Below are 20,155 nucleotides of genomic sequence, written 5' to 3' on the forward strand. Positions count from 1 at the left end.
TATATCTGGAGGGAAAAAAAAAAGATTACATTAAAATAAGATAACATATATATAAAAAAATATTTTACACAATTTAGCATGACAATTTCCCATACTTTAGGAACAGCAAGAATGTCATTACAGTTTAGATTTGGTCTGTAAAGTAGGGCTTCAGCACTTTCTTTATATAAACGTTCATGTTTACTTAAAGATCTATTTAGAAGTTTGGTCTTTTCCGAATGGATCCTATGGTTTGGGTTTTCAACTCCGTGTTGTGCGAGGCCAGATTTCTGCGGTTTGATAAGATGGATATGGTTTTTTGATGTTCTAAAATGCGTTTATGAACAGATCTACCTGTCTGCCATAGTAAGACAATTTACAGGAAGATGGAACCTAGAACACCAGGTAGCATCAGAGGTGGGAGTATGTCTTTAGGAAAAGGTAACAAGTTATAGATCTGATTAAATGGTTTGTATGTAGTAGCAAGTTTGTATTTCTTCATCGTTTTTGAAAGACTTTCGGAGATGCCTTTGACATAAAGTATGGGAATCCTATGGGTTTGTTCTTGTCTAGGTTGATGTGTGGGGAAGTGACTGATAATTTTTTTGAGTTGTTTTAAGATTGCAACCATTTAGTATGGCTGTATTTGTGATTATTTCCAATTTTTGGTTTAGAGATTCTTCAGAGGAGTAGAATCTATGTGCTCTGGTTACTAATGATTTAATGATGCCAAATTTTTGAGATGGATGATGAGCAGAAGAATTGGGAATGTAGTGACCTGAAAATGTTGGCTTGCGATAGACAGAAGCGGAGATGGAACCATCTTCTTTTCATTGGCTGTGTAAATCCAGAAAGGAGATGAGATACCCTGTGGAGACTCTTTTTCTAGCATAAATTTGATACGAGGATGAAGAAGGTTTATTTTATCTAGAAACAGGTATAGTTCTTGTTCGGAATGACCCCAGACAGCAAAGACATCATCTACATATCATAGCCAAATTTTTTATTTGGTTTTAAACGTGAAAATTTTTTTTTCGAGGTATTCTAGAAATAGGTTTGCTAAGTTTGGTGATATGGGATATCCCATTGCTGTTCCTTTCTCTTGATTGTAAATTTTCTCTTTCCAAGTGAAGTAACCGGACGTAATAGCAAATTTGAATAATTCAACAATATCAGGTGGAAATTTTTGAGTTAACAATATCAGATTTCATAAATTCATCTGGTTGCTAATGATTTCATTAAGAAATCATTAGTAACCAGAGCACACAGATGCTGCTCCTCTGAAGAATCTCTAAACCAGAATTGGAAATAATCAAAAATACAGCCATACTAAATGGTTTCAATCTTAAAACAACTCAAAAAATCATCAGTCACTTCTCCACACATCAATCTAGACAAGAACAAGCCCACTGGATTCCCATACCTTATGTCAAAGGCATCTCCAAATGTCTTTCAAATGTGATGAAGAAATACAAACTTGCTACTACCTACAAACCATTCAACCAGATCTATAATTTGTTACCTTCTCATAAAGACAAACTCTCACCCCTGATTCTACCTGGCATGTACGCGGTTTCATGCTCCTCTGTAAATTGTCTTACTATGGACAGACAGGTAGATCTGTTTATAAACACATTTCTGAACATCAAGACCATATCCGTCTTATCAAACTACAGAAATCTGGCCTCGCACAACACGGAATTGAAAACCCAAACCATAGGATCCATTCAGAAAAGACCAAACTTCTACATAGATCTTTATGTAAACATGAATGTTTATATAAAGAAAGTGCTGAAGCCCTTCTTCACAGACCGAATCTAAACCGTAATGACATTCTTGCCGTTCCTAAAGTATGGGAAATTGTCACACAAAATTGTGTAAAATATTTTTTATATATATATGTTATCTTATTTTAATGTAATCTGTTGTTTTTTTTTTCCCTCCAGATATATTTTAATTTAATTCTATAACACGCTGCTGCAAGCATATTTGGATTCCATTGTAATCATGCACCCTAACTGTATGTTATTCAATAGTATTGTTTGAATTAACTGTACTGACGATGTCCTAAGATCACAGGCATGATAGTGGGCAGCCACGATCGACAAGCACACATGCCATTGCCTCTGCTATAGGAGTATCTCGATCCAGTGTATTGCACGTTTTGCACTTTGAGTCCTTACATCCATTTCATCTGCAACGGGTCCAGTTACTGATGGCCGAAGAGTATCTGCAACGTGGAATTTGTGCAGTAGCTTCTGCAGAAAAGTGCCACAGACACGGATTTTCCAACTTGTGTTTTGTTCACGGATGAAGCTTCATTTACCCACGAAGGGATCTTCAATCACCACAATGCTCATGTGTGGGCCCATGAGAATCCACACGCTGTGTGATCACATGCTGCATAATAATGCTTCGCTATTAATGTATGGGCAGGTATCATCGCTGACTCTTTAGTCGGCCCATACCTGTTACCACCCCGACTGGACTCCCAGAAGTATCGAACCTTTCTGGAAGAAATTCTGCCGGATTTACTGAACAATGTTCCAATGACTTTTCATCGGCAAATGTGGTTCCATCACAATGGGGCTCCAGCCAATTTTGCCATTTCTGTGCATCAGTATTTGGACAGGTCCTTTGGGGCTCGAGGGATTGGGCGTGGTGAACCCATCGCATGGCCCCCCACTCTCACCTGATTTATCGAACATTGATTTCTTTCTGTGGAGGACCCTTAAAGCCATGGTGTATGAAACGCTTGTTGTCTCTGACATTGACCTTGTGACAAGAATCACAATCACTGCTGCTAATATTCGAGAAACTTCAGGTATTTTCGGAAATGTACGGCAATCAATGTGTCGTCGGTGTCAGGCATGCATCACTGCTAATGGTCGTAACTTTGAGCACCTGATGTGAAACCATATTATGTATCCAACCACTATTGAACTGTTCAGTTACACCTAATAAAGTTTTTACACTACTTACTGCCTTGTGTTATTTTCTTTATCTTTGTGTCCCTGTTAGTACCTTCCGGTGGCATTTCCGGTCATGCTTTCCTATGTGAATATGATTGATGTTGATGTTCTCTACCTCCCCTCAAAGTTTATATGTGGAATTTTGAACCACCCTGTAAATACTTTTTAAAACTGATAGAAGGCCATTTATACAGATGTACATAAACCACAGTGGACTGCAGGGTTTTTCTCCCCAGTTTTACAGGCCAAGTCATAAACGTGGCTTTTGAAATGAGCATTCTGGAGTCGCATTATATCACAGAAATACAAAGTCCCTGTACAACTAAAATAATCTTCTACACATTCATTTAATACACACAAAGATTTGGCATATAATACATAAAATGTGTGTCTGATTCTGCTAAGAATGTTGATTGAACATAGTAACTGCAGCTGAAGGTCTAAAAGACTCAGTATCAGACATCTGTTGAGATAGGGATAACTTAAAGAATCCATTCATGGATTCTTAAAATTATTCATTTATTCTTTAATATATCAAAGATATCTGAGAACAGCTAAAAGTTCCATTCTTAAGTCTTCTATTTTGGTTTTAAAAAAATCTATGAAAAGAGCCAACAGATGTTTCTAATAAAAGAACAAACTGTCATGTTTGCCCAAATGTAATGCATCCTTGGATACTCAGCACTATTAAATCAACAACTAGACTTGCAAGTGGAATCTCTTCAAAAATAAGATCTCATAGCTTCTCAATATGCTCTCTTGTAATTTTGCTGTCTTGTTTTATAATATGTTCCTGATAATCTTTGGCAGATAAACTACAATTTACATGGAAGGATGAAGGCTTTAAATGATGTACAGGAAAACTAAATGGTGGCTCTATTTGATCTGCACTAAAATCTGTTTCTCCACTTTCCAGTGAGGTATTCATATCAAAATTTTTGATGAATGCACTAATCTGTTGCATAACCTGAGATACCTTTTGTTTCTTCATAAATGATATCTACTTCCTGTCTGATTTCACTTCTACTCCTACCTGAGCCTTCATCACTTGCAGGGAAATCAAAATCAGGTAATGCTTGCTGAATTCAGGTACCGATTAACGCTCAGGATGCATTCCTAGAAGACAAAGCGCCATTTAAGACATGACCCCATTTAACGAAACGACGTTAAATAGGGTCATTTTAACACGTAGTAAATAAGGATAGGGGAATATGCGACCAAGAATAAACAAGTCTTACTTTCAGTTATTTTTATATTAACTTTCCTTTCATGGCTTTTGGTGTTTTGTAATGATACATAACAATGGTTTTAATTTCAAATCACCATTGGCATTACCACCCAGAAGGATGTTTAAACAGTCTTTTGCAGCTTCGAAACCTGGTGCTGGCTTTTGTTCGTGCGCTATAAATGTATGCTTTGGCATTCTCTACCAAAAAAGTCCCATTTCAACATTAAAAACTACTTCGGGAGGATAATTTACTCTTTCAGTTATGATTCTGAAAGTTGATGGAAGGGCTGAAGCAGCTTCAGTATCAGAAATCGCCTCTTCTCCGGTGATTTGAACGTTGTAGAGGTTGCTTCTTTTTTTTAACTCTATCCAACCAACCTCTGCTAGCTGCAAAAGTTTTTGCTTGTATCCTCTATTTGTTTTTGAACATGATTAAAAATACTTCTGGTGTTTTCCATAATTATTGCCTGACTTAATGGCATGTTGTGTTTGGTTTCATCATCAATCCAAATGGAAATACATCTCACTATTTCCTCTAAAACATTGCTTCTGGATCGGGTTGCCTTTGTTGCAGAAGACATTGTGGTTACGGTTGCTGAACACATAATTTTGTCCTTGTTTTTTAAATTCATTCATATAGCAGGACACATATTTTCTTTACATTTGTAGACAAATTTAAAGTGGCTCCAATGTCAACTTGACATTTACCCTTTTCTAATCACCTCAGCACCTGCATTTTAATGTCAAGCGAAGTGCTTTTTCATATCAATTTTGTTTTATTTTAGCCTTTTGCTGATTGGTTCAGGTTTGGGAATAATCGTATTACAGTATATATGAATCAAGGGAAATACAGCGATAAATTGAATCAGCTTAAATTTAGTGCTTTTTAGGCTTCGAGTAGAATGCATTATATCGAATCATGGAATATTTAGCATTTTTTTAGGGGTTTGGACTACATTATACATTGGTTGATTGTAGAGCCTCTGCTACTAATGGCTCACACAAAAAGGTAAGCAAGATTGAGCTTGGTTAGTAGTCGAAATGGGATAAATCGTTCATTGCTGTTGGCACACTCTATCGATGAGTCTTTGGACTCCCTGGAGGTGTCACATATTAATTAATTAATAGTGAATCAGCGTTAAACAGGGTCTTACTGTACATTTATTTCTGATGCCTTTTTTGATATATGCAAGTCTTGGATCTCTTTCATGTGCCAAAAATTCTCTTTCTTTTGCACTTCTTGCAACTACTTTACAACTGCACAAATCCTAAAGATAGTGTTCCAAAAAGATTTTCCTATCTTCGATACCCTTTTTGTCCAATGGAGATATAGGTTGATGTAAACCATTTTCTTGGCACTTTTATTCCTTTAAGATGTTTCCTCAAATTTGGGTTGTCTTCGAGTCTTTCTTGAAGAGTCACAAACTCATTGAATCTTCTTTTAACATGCACAGTACATCTTACAATTTGAAGAGCACTTTGTGAATCAGTGTCATTATACAAACCATCATACTTTATGGAAAAGAGGGTAGATATATTTCCACTATGTTCAACTTGCTGCTGAGTACCAGAAAATATCAATACAGTGGAACTTCAGTTGTCGAATGACTCTCATCTTGAACAAATTGATTCCCGAACATATTTTCTGAACAGAATCTCAGTTCTCAAACAAGCAAACTGGCAACCACATGCTCCATGGACTGAGATGTACGGCGGGAGAGCATCAGTTACACCACAGACTCCGCTCGGCACAAACACCTACTCGAATTTGCATTGCCTTTTCTTGATTTTCTTTGTGTTTTGTTGTTTTTTTTATAAATTATTATTAATTAAGCCACCGTGGGGCCTGAAGAAGGATAGTGATAGCAGCAAAGCAAAAAGAAAAGTTGTTAGAACCATGATTGAGATGAAAAAAAAGAAATCATATCCAAACATGAAAATGGCATTCATGTCTCAGATCTTGCTGTGCAGTTTGGTGTGGCGAAATCAACGATCTGTCCAATACTCAAAAATGAAGAGGCGATCAAGGGAGCTGATGTTACAAAAGGATTGAAAGTTCTTACAATCGCAGACAATTGAAAAAGTGGAAAAATTGTTGCTAATTTGGATAAATGAGAAACAATTAGCTGGTGATAGTGTTTCTGGGGCTGTAATTGGTGAAAAAGCAAGGCAATTACATGATGACCTGCTAAAGAAAAATCCTGGTATGAGTGGTGATACTCATGTGTTCAAAGCTAGTAGAGGGTGGTTCAAGAAATTTAAGAGGAGAAGTGGCATACATAATGTGGTTAGGCATAGGGAGGTTGCGAGTTCGAACCAAGAAGCTGCTGAGAAATATGTGCAAGAATTTAGTCACTATGTAAAAAGCTTAGAGTTTACTTCCCCAACAAGTATCCAACTGTGATGAAACTGGCCTATTTTGGAAAAAATTGCCAAGGAGTATCTACATCGCTCAGGAGGAAAAAGCATTGCCAGAACATAAGTCAATGAAGGACAGGCTTGTGGAAATGCAAATGGGGACTTCAAGGTCAAGCCATTGCTTGTGTACCACTCTGAGAATCCAAGATGGTATAAGAAAAATAATGTGATGAAAACTAAATTGTCTGTTATGTGAAGAGCTAATAGTAAGGCTTGGGGTAACAAGGCAATTTTTTATTCAGTGGATCCATGAGGTCTTTGTCTTAAGTGTGAGAAAATACCTTCAAAAAAAAAATTTGCCAATAAAATGCCTTCTTGCGATGGACAATGCTCCTGTTCGCCTTCCAGGCTTGGAGGAAGAGTTGGTGGAGGAGTTTGATTTTATCACAGTGAAGTACCTGCTTCCTAACACGATGCCTCTGATCCAGTCCATGAACCAGTAGGTCATTTCAAACTTTAGGAAACTCTACACCAAAGCACTGTTTCAAAAGTGTTTTGAAGTGACCTCTGACACAGAATTAACACTCAATAGATTTCTAGAAAAATCACTCTATCATCCTCCATTGCTTAAGTATCCTTGATAAAGGCTGGGTGCAAGTGACTTACAGGACCATGAACTCAACCTGGAGGAAATTGTGGCCAGACTGTGTAGGAGATAGGGACATTGAGGGCTTTGAGGCTGAGTATGTTGCTGTTGTCGATGATATTGTGTCTCTGGGCAAAAGCATGGGCTTGGAAGTTGACAATACTGATGTGGAAGACCACAGGAATGAGCTCACCATGGAAGAACTGGAAAACCTTCAGAAGAAGCAGCAAAAGACGGTGGTGGAGGAAATGTCTTCAGAGACAGAGGAAGGAAAGGAGGATGTTCCTAGTTCTTTGATCAATGAAATGTGTGCGAAATGGGATGAGGTACAGTTTTGTGGAAAGATATCATCCTGACAAAGCTGTAGCAAACCACGTCATGAACCTTTTCAACGACAGTGCCATGTCTCACTTCAGAAACATTTTAAAACTTAGGCAAAAACAAATCTCATTGGACAGGTTTTTAGTGAGACAGAGGCCCAGTGTGTCTTAAGCAGAATCAAGTGGTGCCAAGAGACATAAAAGAGAAAGAGAAAAAACTCCAGAAGGACAGTTACCTGATGTTTTTATGGAAGAGGACTCCCCTTCCTCACCACCTTCCACTTATGCCATCAACTCTCCTCCATACAGGTAAAGTGAAGTTAAATTTTTGTCTATATTTTATCTATTTATTGTGTTTATTCTTTTTGTGTAAGATTTTATACATTGTCATTGTTTTTGTATATGATTTTATGCATGAAGTACTTTTATAAAGGTTTAAATAAGCAATCATCTGGAGTCCGGGAGTAGATTAACACCCTAATTGTCCATGATGTCTATAAACATCCACCAATTGATAAGTAACACCTATTGAATAACATAGATAAGAAGTGCAATTAGGTCTCACTATTTCATCCACCATGGCCAGTAGAGAGGTTAATCCATTTTACATTAATTCTTATGGGAAAAAGGTTTCAGTTTCCAAACAGCCTTTAGAAAGGAATTATGTTTGACAACTGAGGTTCCACTGTAAATGGTTGTGGTTGCTCAATAGCTTCTTCTGCCTCTTCAACATCTGCAGATGATTCATTTTTTTTCCCCCTTTTGGGGAGATTTTTGTTTTTTCAACACCTTACATTTTCCTCTCTTACCAGTAGCATTAAATTTATTTACCTATCAACACAACATCCCAGCAAGGTTGACTGAGTGGTTAGCATATCTGCTCTCCAGCCAAAAGGCTGCAGGTTCATATCCTGCCGTGGGTATGGAGGTTTGTGATTGTCTGTGAAAATACTAGTGCTGGTGGTGGGCAGTAGATGGTGTTGGTGTAGATGATGTGGTTTGTAGTTGGTGAACTAAGTGGTGGAGACAGAGAGTTGTAGAGTAGGCTCCCTCCCTCGACGAGCCCTTGGACTCCTTGTAGGTGTCGCATAATAATAATAAAAGATTAGAGAAACATAATGAGATGTCATGTGGGCTGAGGCATCACTTTGTTAAACAAAATACCCACTAATTCACATCAGTAGAGTTGAAGCTAGGTATATATTCTAAAAAGTATCATTGTAAAAAAGGTGGAACTAGTAGAGGAATTATGAAAGTGCTGTGTTGACAAGATCGTTGAGATCAAGATGTAGAAGACAAAAACAGGTGGATATCCTTTTGAATAATAATTACAAAATGATTTATACGCAGTTGGAGGTAAGGGAGAGAAAGCATTAGTTATATATTATCTAACGCTTTACAAAGAGATGAACTTCTTGTAAAGCATTAGGAAACTTCTTGAATGGCAGGCAATTTCAAGTAGAGCAGTATAGACTGCAGAATGAATGCAAAAACATCTTATTTTTGCCTATTACATCATGGAAGGTGCCAGTAGAAAATAAAATAGTCTGTCTTTGCTTCATTTCAGAAGAAGTCATAATAAAGAAAGAAGAAGGTTATCCTTGTTGGAGACCTAAACAGCAAAGTAGGAAATAAATAATAAACATGCGAAACTGTTATGGGGGGGGGGATGGAAGAGCTAATTATAATAAGTACCTACTTGGACAAGTTGGTAAGGAGTTGTTATAAGATTAATGTTCATGAGGTTTTGCACAGAATGGTGAAAGAACAAGTGGTTATTCCTGACAACTGTATATGGATGGTTTGAGCAAAAGAGTGCGAGCAGATTTTTTGCATGGAGAGTGGTGAATTATTGAAATACATTGCATAAGAGTGTGGAGTTTTCAGAGAATTTGAATGTATTTAAGGCATTGAACGATGAGTTGTGTGTATGAGAAAGAGAGACCTCCCATGATGGGTCTTTGACACCATAAAGATCTAGAGATAATAATTGCAGAAAGAACAATGTAACTCAAAGGAATGGTTGATTGTTGAGCTGACAAGCAAACATTAATACATGTTTCTTTCTTTCTTTCAAGGTTACACAGTGGTCAGCATTCATAGTGTAGAATTTATGGAAGCAAAAATTGGAATAATTACTTTACTTACAATTAAACAAATAGCACTTGACATTTCAACTTCTATATAGAGGTTATCATCTGTAAAATATACATATGTACAGGACACGCTACGTGACACTAAAATAATTTAAATTTTAATGCCTTGTTAATTGTTAACATTAGCCTGACCTCTACTTGGGGGGGGGGGAATAATTATATATATATATATGTGTGTGTTTATAATTATTAACTGACTGAAACACCCAGAAAAAATACAAGAGATTTAATAAGGTTTCACTACTAGTTTCATCGGAAATGCAGACTTTGTCAGGTGAATCAGTACCATGGAGAAAACATCTTAAAAATATATTGTATTTTAGACAAAAACAGAGTTTAGAACAAGTAGTAGTTGTGTTTGAAATTGAATCCAGCATTAGTTCTGGCGCGTGAAGCACTGTGTGTGTGTGTGTGTGTGTGTGTGTGTGTGTGTGTGTGTGTGTGTGTGTGTGTGTGTGTGAATGATATCATGAGTGCGCCAAAACTGGATTACAGATTTTATTCTCGGCCAATACCAATGTTGAAGGACGACAACATCAAATAGACTGGAACTCGACTTCAAACATCCATAAATGCTCCGATGAATTAGAAAGACATATCTTGGAATCCAAAGAAATAGCTCTCGATTCTACCCATCTAAACAGCAATCTCAGTTACAGCCTGCCCGATTCAGATAGCGCTGTAATCCAGTTTTGACGCACTCATAATATCATTCACATGCACAGTGCTTCATGCCAGAACTAATGCTCGGACTCAAATTCACTACTAGTTTCTGATGAAACTAGTAGTGAAACCTTATTAAATCTCTTGTATTTTTTCTTGGTGTTCAGTTAATAATTCATATTAACATCAATAATAAGTCAGTTAACACCTTCGCTGCCAACTATGAGTATACTCGTAGTGGGTAAACCTGCTTCACAAGCCAGCTATGAGTATACTCGTATGACGCTTACCGCCGGGAACGAGATTATTGTAGTGACCTTGAAGAAGTGAAAATGCTTGGCTTGTGGGGCTAGCATCAAAACTGTGTATTCTCATAGACCGTATATGCTCTGTACAAGCCAACCACGAGTATACTCGTAGGACGCTTACCTCCGGTAACGAGATTATCGTACTGACCTTGAAGAAGTGAAACTGCTCGGCGTAGGGGAACAGACCATGCCAAAGTAGCGTGGCAGCGAACGTGTTAATAATTATAAACATGTCATTTAACTGAATCAATTACTCTGTAAATATATATATATAAATAAAACTTATTTACATATTTTATATACATAATAAGTAGAATAATATACAGATGATTAAAAAAAATATTATAGTGGAACTACATGAAACACATCTCTAATGTCGTCTTCTAAGGTTTTCTCGTGTTGAAGTTCTGCCATCATGTTTTGGGTGCCATATCGATTGTATATGAGTCCTCCAGATTCTTGAAATTACTAATCCATCATTCTTGTTGAGATTAGGATGATGTTTCTTCATCTCACAAGCTTCCTTGAATTTTCTTTCAAACCAGGTTTTGGTGCCTTTCCAGTTGATTCTTTTCTGTGCATGGTCTGACAAGCCTGTTTTACCATAGTGAAGAAATTTAATGTGATGTTTATGTTGGGTCATCCTGTTTTCCCTATGTAGGATAGGTTGCAGGTGTATTGAATTTTGTGAATCCTGGGTAAGCAAGATAGGAAAAGGGGATCTTTGGATGAGCAGAGTATACTCTTTAATTTTATAGGAGGTTTGAAAGTTGCCTTCATAAATTAAAGATACCAAAAAATTATATACTTGGTTTAATCCCTTATTCAAGTGTAAGCAAAGCAGGAGCAACTCATTGTAAAGGTGGTATGACTTCACATCACTTGCCTTAGTATCCCAAAATGCAAAGCACATCTCCTTGCGGACATGTATAATGCTATGCATTATGGGAAGGGTTACTACCTAAGCTTGTTTCGACCTTTATTGAGGTCTCTTCAGTGAGAGTTAGACCCAGAGGTGATACCAAGGTTGAAGTAATGCAGAAGTCATGTTTCATATATGAGTTACTTTCATATATGAGTGCTTTGCATAATGGGACAAGTTGCTTTCATGTTGTATTTATGTAGTGTTCTATTTTTTCTGATATTCCCCTAATGTACGGTATGGTTATGCCCTTCTTGTAATTTTTTTTGCTCTTCATGGTGTTATTGTGCAGCATCTTGTGAACTGTTTTTTTGTTGTAGCCATTTTTTATGAATGTTTAACTAATAATTTCAAATTCCGTCTTTAGCACCTGCTCATTGGAGCACATTGTTAGGGCTCTATGATTGCATTTGCTGATGAGCTCTAATTTTTATGTTGGATGGTGGTAGTATGAATTTTTCTATATGTATTGGCCTGTGTGTGTGTAGGTTTGAGGTAGACCGTGAAGGAAAGACACCCTGAGAGAAGACGTGTGAGAAGTGTATCTAGAAAAGGAAGAGTTGTGTTGTTTGTTCAGATGACTTAAAAATATATTTAATGTTTCACGGTTGTGTGACCAAATTGCAAATATATTATCAACATATCTGAGGCAGAGTTTGGACTTTAGGCTTGCTGAATCTAGAGCTCATTGCCCGAAGTCTTCCATGTAAAAGTTAGCCATAGGAGAGAAAGTGGTGAGCCCATGATTAAACCTTCTTTTTTTTTTCAGGTAGAAATTATTTTGCAATACCACGTCTGTCACATTGAAAAATGTCTAAAATTCCTCCTCTCCAATGCTGATAAAATACTGATGGAAACATTCAATATACTAAATTATAATAAACAACTAAATTGCAATTTAACCAAAGTGGAAAAATTAGTCCTTAAATTTCTAAGAAATAACCAAGACATCATTATTAGCAGGGCAGACAAAAGCAATTCTTCCATCATAAAACTTATATTGAAAAAATGAACCAATTGGTATCCAACCATAACACACACCAGTTGGTTAATTACAACTTTAAAACCGCATCAAAAAAAAAAAAAAAAAAAAAAACAGACTTAATCAACTCAGTGATCACTTGGCTAGAGGAAACAATTAAAATGGTGTTACCACATTATTCCTGCACTCCCAGAATTTATGGCCTTCCAAAAATACACAAAACAAACACACCACTATAACCTATCGTGGAAGAAGGAATCAACGATACCAATTATAACTTAGCCAAAAACGTAGCGGCTACACTCAAGCAGCTCATATTTCATTCCCCCTCCTACATAAAAAGTACACAACACTTCATCAACAAAATTAAAAGCATTATTTTCAACAACGGAGATATATTAATCAGCTTTGATGTAACTCTCCGATGTCCTGATCAGTGATACTATTCTTCTCATAGAGAACATATTGCTGCCTGATATCATGGCCCTCTTTCCCCATATACTTCGCTCCGGATAATTCATGTAGCAAAGTAATTTCCACCTGCAAAAAGAAGATATGGCCACAGGCTCACTACTTTCTCCCCTATAGGTAACTTTCACATCAAATAGTTTGAGCAACGAGTTCTAGATTCAGCAAGCATAAAGATCAAAGTCTGGCTGAGATATGTTTAAAATATATTCGCCATTTGGCCCCACAGCCAAAACATTAAATATATTCCTAAGTCACCTGAACAAACAACACAAACGTATACAATTTACCATCAAGATTGAAAACAATCCCTTTTCTAGACACTTTTGTCACACATCTTCCTGCAGTCTACCTTTCCTTCACAGTCTACCTCAAACCCACACACAGGCCAAATCAAACACAAAAATTCATACCACCATCCAACACAAAAACTAGAGGTCATCAGCACCGACAATAATAGAGCCTAATAATTTGCTTCCATGAGTAGGTGCTAAAGAAGAAATTTGAAATTATTTGTCAAACTTTCATAAAAAAATGGCTACAACAAAAAAAAAACAGTTCATAAGATTCTCCTCAATCAAAAAAAATTACAAAGAATACCATAACCATACCATGCATTAGGGGAATATCCTTAAACACAACAAGGAATTTCCATTAAATTCCTTCACTCTGGTGAAGGAATGGAAAAATTTAAGGAAAGGTCAAATGATGCACTTCAAAAATGTCACAGAATCAACTGGAGAGAAACCAAGTGCTTACACTGCACGTAACCTGATTTGCAAGAAAATTCAAGGAAGCTTGTGAGATGATGAAATATCCTCCTCAACAAGAATGATGGATTAGTAATTCCAAGAATCTGGAGGACCCACTATAACTAATATGGCACCCAATATATGATGGCCAAACACCAACAGGAGAAAACCTTAAGAGAAGAGGACATGAGAGAGATGTGTTCAATGTAGTTCCAGTGTATATTTTTTAAATTACTTGTATGTTATTTTACTTATTATTTACGTAAAAAATATTATTTATGTTAAGTAATTTTTATATATATTAAAAAAAAAAATTTTCTGGCAGAGTTGGGCTTGTGTACCATGCATATTCTCCTGTATGTTTTGTTTTCCTAATGATGACCTCAATACTGAGGTCAAAATGCCAAGTGTTATTTGCTTAATTGCCTCCATAAATTTTACACAATGAATTAAGATGTTTATATTTCTTTGTATAACAATTTAACATGGCCCTATCTACACACACACACACACACACTTCATTACCTTTGAGAGGTTAAAGGTGTGAAATAGATGAATGAAGAGCTTAAGCATTCTGCAATCTGGAAGAAAGCATTATGGAGGCAGCACAAGAAGAGTGATAATAATTAGTTGCATGAAGAGTACCAAGAGCAAGCAAGGAAGCTGACTTGCTTAGTATCACTAACAAAAGTGCAACATGAGCAGCAGTTAGCTAATGATGCCAAGAAATATCCCAGGGAGTTTTCCTATAAATGGCTAGTAGAAGAAAGAATAGTTATGGAAAAATGATAATGCTTGGTGAAATTGGTAGAATGATGACCACCATTGAAAATGTAGTTTGAGATATTAAATATCTTTAATAAATGAGCTGTTGTGTTTGTATACAAATGCTACAAGTATAAGAAACAAGGCTGATGAAATGGTTGCATTAATTGCATCTGTTCACCCAAAGATTGTCGGAATAAGTGAGACATGGGTGGAAGAGAATGACATCCTGACAGGAATAGAGATGGAAGGGTATGATGTGTTTCGTGAGGATAGAAGGAGTAAAAATGAAGGGGGAATGCTATTGATGATAGTGAAAGAGTTATGTCCATACAAAGTAAAGATGCAAAAGCGAAATAGTGCCAGTGGTTTTGAGGCATTATGGTGTGAGATAGAGGTGAATGGAATCAAATACTTGGTTGGATGTTGTTATAGACCAGGTAATGTGGATGGTGGTGATAATGAAATGTATAATCAATTTAGCCAAGCAAAGAAGAAAAGGGTGATCATTATGGGCGATTTTAATTATGGCAATATAGACTGGAATGATGAGATAACGATTGGAAGTAAAGAAAATCAGTTTCTTGAGTTTTTGAGAGATAACTACCTCAGACAGTATATAACAGAGGCATGCGAGGATTGAGGGCCTTGGATCTGGTCATCTCATCAGAGGATGTAATTATAAATGAGGTGTCAAATTATCCACCAATTGGTGAGAGTGACCATGAGGTGATTACCTGGGTGGTTGCCAGCAGTGTGAGGACCTCTGTGAGAAAAGGGTATGTGTGGAACTACGGGGAGGGGGGGGGGATTATGAAGAGCTCAGGAGACAGCTTGTGGGTGTAGCATGGAATGAGGAGTTAGCTGGAAAAGAGAACAATGCAGCTTGGGGGATTTTCAAAAACTATCTAGTAGTTGCAATGTGTAAGTGTATTCCAAGGGTGAGAAGGTTAAATAAGGTACGTGTGAGATGGATGAATAAAGAGATTAAGCATGTGATACAGAGAAAGAGGACATTGTGGAGGCAGCACAAGATGGAAGGGTATAAGTGGAAATAACCAATTCCATGAGGTCTACAAAGACCAGGCAAAGAGGGTGACTTGGTTGGTGAGGGTAGCTAAAGAGAAGTTTGAACAGCAGCTAGCTAATGAAGCCAATAAGAATCCTAAGGAGTTCTTTCGATATCTTGTCAGCAAAAGAAAGAATGATTATGGAAGGATGACATTGATAGGAGAAAATGGTATAAAGCTAGCTGTTGCAGAATGTGTGATAGAGATACTTAATGATCAGTTCATAAATGTCTTTCAATTTTGTGAATGTGATTTCATGGAGAGATTGAAAGCAGCAGATGATGTGGAGGAGAGACTGACTGTAAGTGAGCAAGAGGTGTATGGGGAGTTGAGTAAACTAAATGTTAATAAGACTGTGGGACTTGATAATATATCACCACATATTCTGAAGGAATGTGCCAGGGAGTTGACACCTATCTTGACATATTTTTTTAATACGAGTCTTGCACTCGGTCAAGTCCCTAAGGAGTGGAATGAAGACAAGATTGTGCCGCTTCAAAAAGGAGGTGATCGAACTCGAGCATCAAACTATAGGCCTATCTGTGTGTCAGTTGTTGCGGTTAAGTTGTTGGAGAAGCTTGTGAGAATTAGGATCCAGAGTTGGGTTGACAACAATGGTATTATCTTTGATGGATAGCATGGATTTGCTAAAGGGAGGTCATGTTTTAGTAATCTACTTACTTATTACAATAAAGTGACTGCTTCCTATGACACAGTACAAGGATACTCAGTAATATACTTGCATTTCGCAAAGGCTTTTGATAGATTACTTCATGATAAGTTGACAGTCAAACTAGAGCAAATGGGGTTGGATATTAGATTAGTGCATTTGATTAGAGACTGGCTATCTGATAGGTATCAACAAGTTGTGTATGTGGGAGTGATATCCAGGAAAAGAAAGTCACTAGTGGAGTGCCTCAGGGGTCTGTTTTAGGGCCATTACTGTTTAACTTGTATATTAGTGATATAGGTGAAGATTGGGATTAAGATATTCAGTTGTGTGCAAGTGATGCAAAGTTGGGATGAACCAAGAAGAGTAGTGAAGATGTTGTGGCCTTACAAGAAGACTTGAATAAATTGAGTGATTGGGCATGGAAATGGGGATGTGAGATAAAGTGGAAGAAATAAGAGATCTTGGGGTGTAGTGGATAAGGATCTGAAATTTAGGAGGATACATAGCCAAAATTGTGAAGACAACACAAAGGTTTCTCGGAATGATGAGGAGGACACTGACATGTAGGAGTAGGGAGATTCTTGTTCCGTTGTATAAGGCTTTGATTAGGCCACACATGGACTATTGTAGTCAGATTTGGTCACCTGGTTTTCAGAAGGATGAAGAGATGTTGGAATGTATCCAAACGCAATTGACTAAGGTAGTTTCTGACCTCTGGAATATCGAGTATGGGGAAAGATTGAGAAGATGTAATTTGCAGAGTCTGGTGGACAGGAGGAAAAGGGGAGATATGATAGAGACCTAGAAGTTGGTAAGGAGTTGATATACGATCAATGCTGGAGAAGTTCTACAGAAAATAGTGGGAGATCAGGGGAGAACCAGAGGTCATCCCTGTAAACCGTATAAAAAAGGTGTGAGTAGGGGAGTAAGAGACAGGTTTTTTTGTGCAGAGTTGTAAATGATTGGAATGCCTTGCTTGAGAGTTTGGTGTCTGCAAGGAGTTTGAATGTGTTCAAGTTACGGTATGATGAGCTGTGTGTATGTGATAAAAGGACCTCTCAGATGAGTCTTTGACTTCATGAGGTCTTGGGGTAATAATAATAATATGCAATTCATAAAGCAATGAGCAATCCGTATTTCATCATTATAAATGTGACATCATGCAGAACTTGACTGTTGTGGGAAAAGTGGAGGAGGGACTGATGGTGAGTGAGTGAGCGAGCAGGATGTATATGGAGAATTGAATAAAACAGTGATTTTAGTAAGGCTTTAGGGCTTGGTGATATGTCATCACATGTTTTGAGAAAATGTTCTAGGGGAGTTAAAAACACCATTTTAACATGAGCCTTACACTGGGCCTAAATTCGGCAGAGTGGAAAATTGTTAGGATTCATAAGATAGGTGATTAGACTAAGACTTTGAATGATAGGCCACTCTTTGTATCTGAAGTTTTGGTTAAAGTGTTGGATTAATTTTTCATCACCTGGATTCATAATTGGGTTGACAACTTGAACTTTGCTTTGATGGACAGCATGAGTTTGTTAAAGGAAGATCATGTTTTGCAATCTACTTACTTATTATAACAAGGTGACAAATGCATTGGATATTTAGATTTTGCAAATATCTTTACCACATGAGAAGCTCGTAATTAAATTGGCATGGATAGGATTGGACAGTTTGAAAAGCTTTAAAATTTGGAAAGAAGCAAAGATGGGATCAAAAGCATACAGTGGGATATTTTAGAGGTGGTGGAGGAGATAAGTGATGTGAGAGTAGTGATGGATAAGAATCTGAAATTTTGAGGACAGTACAACTGATTATTATAATGATGCAAAGGACAGTTTCTTGTAGAAGTAAGAAGAAGATATGGTTCAATTGTATAAGGCTTTGATCAGGCTACATATGAATTACTGTGCACAGATTTGATTACCAGGTTTTCAAAAGGCTGAAGAAGTATTGGAAAGGATTCTGAGATGATTACTATGGTTATCCCAGATGATTTCTGGAATGTTGCACATGAGTAAAAATTGTGCTTAAAAATGCAATTTGCAAAGTCCCTGGTGGATATGATGGAGAGGGTTGGGGGGGGGGTATTATTAAGACACATAAGTTGGTAAGGAGTTATTACCAGATTAATGTGAGGGGTTTTTCACAGAATAGGAAGACACTGAGAGAATGAGAAGCTACTCCTTGAAGCTTTATAAGGAAGGTGTAAGCTTTATAAGGAAGGCATTGAGGAGAGCTCAGTTCTTTCCATGGAGAATGGTGAGTAACAGGAATGCATTGACTTCAGTATAGTGAGTACAGAGACAGTAAATGCTTTTATGGTAGAGCATGATAAGTTATGCATGAGAGTGGGATCTCCCACGACATATCTTTTAACTCTGTGGAGGTGTAATGGCGATAATAATCATAATTACTATGGAAAATTATTAAATGAGATAAACAGCATCAGAACAATGTCAAAAAATATCCAAGAGATATGCAGTCAGTTATATATCTCATTACTGAAAGTAGCTATCAAAAATGTAAAATATAGAAAGGCAATTGAAGATGATATTTAACTAGAAACTCAAATGTGGAGGTGTAAAAATATTATAGGTATTACACTGCACAATTTAGTGTAGTCACCATAATTAAATTCTAAATCATTGTTATAAAAAATGTAAAACATAGAAATACATGCACTAACAATGAACTCACAATCATCTCTGGCAACCCATTATACTCGTTCCTTCTCCAAGCAAAAAATAGTTTCCTCACTCTAGCCAAGTGTAACTCAACTTTCATTGATGATATCTTTTTTTGTCTTTCTCTCCTGCAGTCACCAGTTGGAGGGAGCAGGGGGGGGGAGGATTCTCCTGAATCTATCCTATAAGACCCAGTGGTTACTATATATAATTCCCCCTTATTTCCTCTTCTACAGATTTTCTAATCCAAACCTTCAGTCTGTCTTCATAGGAAACATTCTATAAACCTGTTGACATTTTGATCATCCACCTCTGAATTCTCTGCACCATTTATTCATTGCCAAATTTGAACACAGTAGTCTAGATGTGGCTGTATCACAGCCTAATAAAGAGGGACAATAACTTTATTTCTATTTGTCAATGTGTTTTTTCAACATCTAAGTGACTCTTTTACTTTTTACTCACTGTGGCATTATTATTATTAGGAGAGACTTCCATGGAGCCAGGTACTCATTGAGAAAGGCCATGTACTACACACACTAGCTATCATATTTGTTCTTGAATTCATTCACACTATTTCCACACACAACATCCATTAGCAATCTATTCCAATGCCACACCACTCTATGAGAGAAAAATCTAGATCTCATCCCCTTTCTTGACAACATTCATTCTCTGCTTCCAAGGATGCCCTTTCATCCTTTCCCTACCCTCCATAAAAAATTCTATCAGCTGAAATCTCTTTCAGAAGTTTGTAAGTCTCGGTCACATCACTGCACTTTCTCCTGCTTGTTGCTGGTTTCTGCAGTCTACAAATTCTCAGTATGTCTTCATAATCACTATTCCACAATCCTGATTTATTTTTAACACTCTCCTCTGCACTCTCTACTGTATCAGAATCACCACAGAAACAAGAGACCTGACCTGCACGTAATAGTCCAGGTGAGGTCTTATCAAGGCCTTTTAATTGACATCCTTATCTTTACATGTCAAAGTTCATTTTAGCATTGCAGTTGTTTTCTGAGTTGTATTTACAATTCTTGGTATATGGATCTTGAACATCAACTCCCTATATACTAAAACTCCAAGATCCCTTTCCTTTTCTTACTCAGACTTAGTTTTCTCTACAACAATTGTGACTGTTCTGGCCTGTTGCTTATAATTTTCATAAACATCATCCTTATTCATATGGTGTTCCTTCCA

The sequence above is a fragment of the Typopeltis vanoorti genome, chromosome 3 (assembly GCF_054136105.1).
Source record: "Typopeltis vanoorti isolate ZY-2024b chromosome 3, IOZ_Tvanoo_1.0, whole genome shotgun sequence".
Classification (NCBI taxonomy): domain Eukaryota; kingdom Metazoa; phylum Arthropoda; class Arachnida; order Uropygi; family Thelyphonidae; genus Typopeltis; species Typopeltis vanoorti.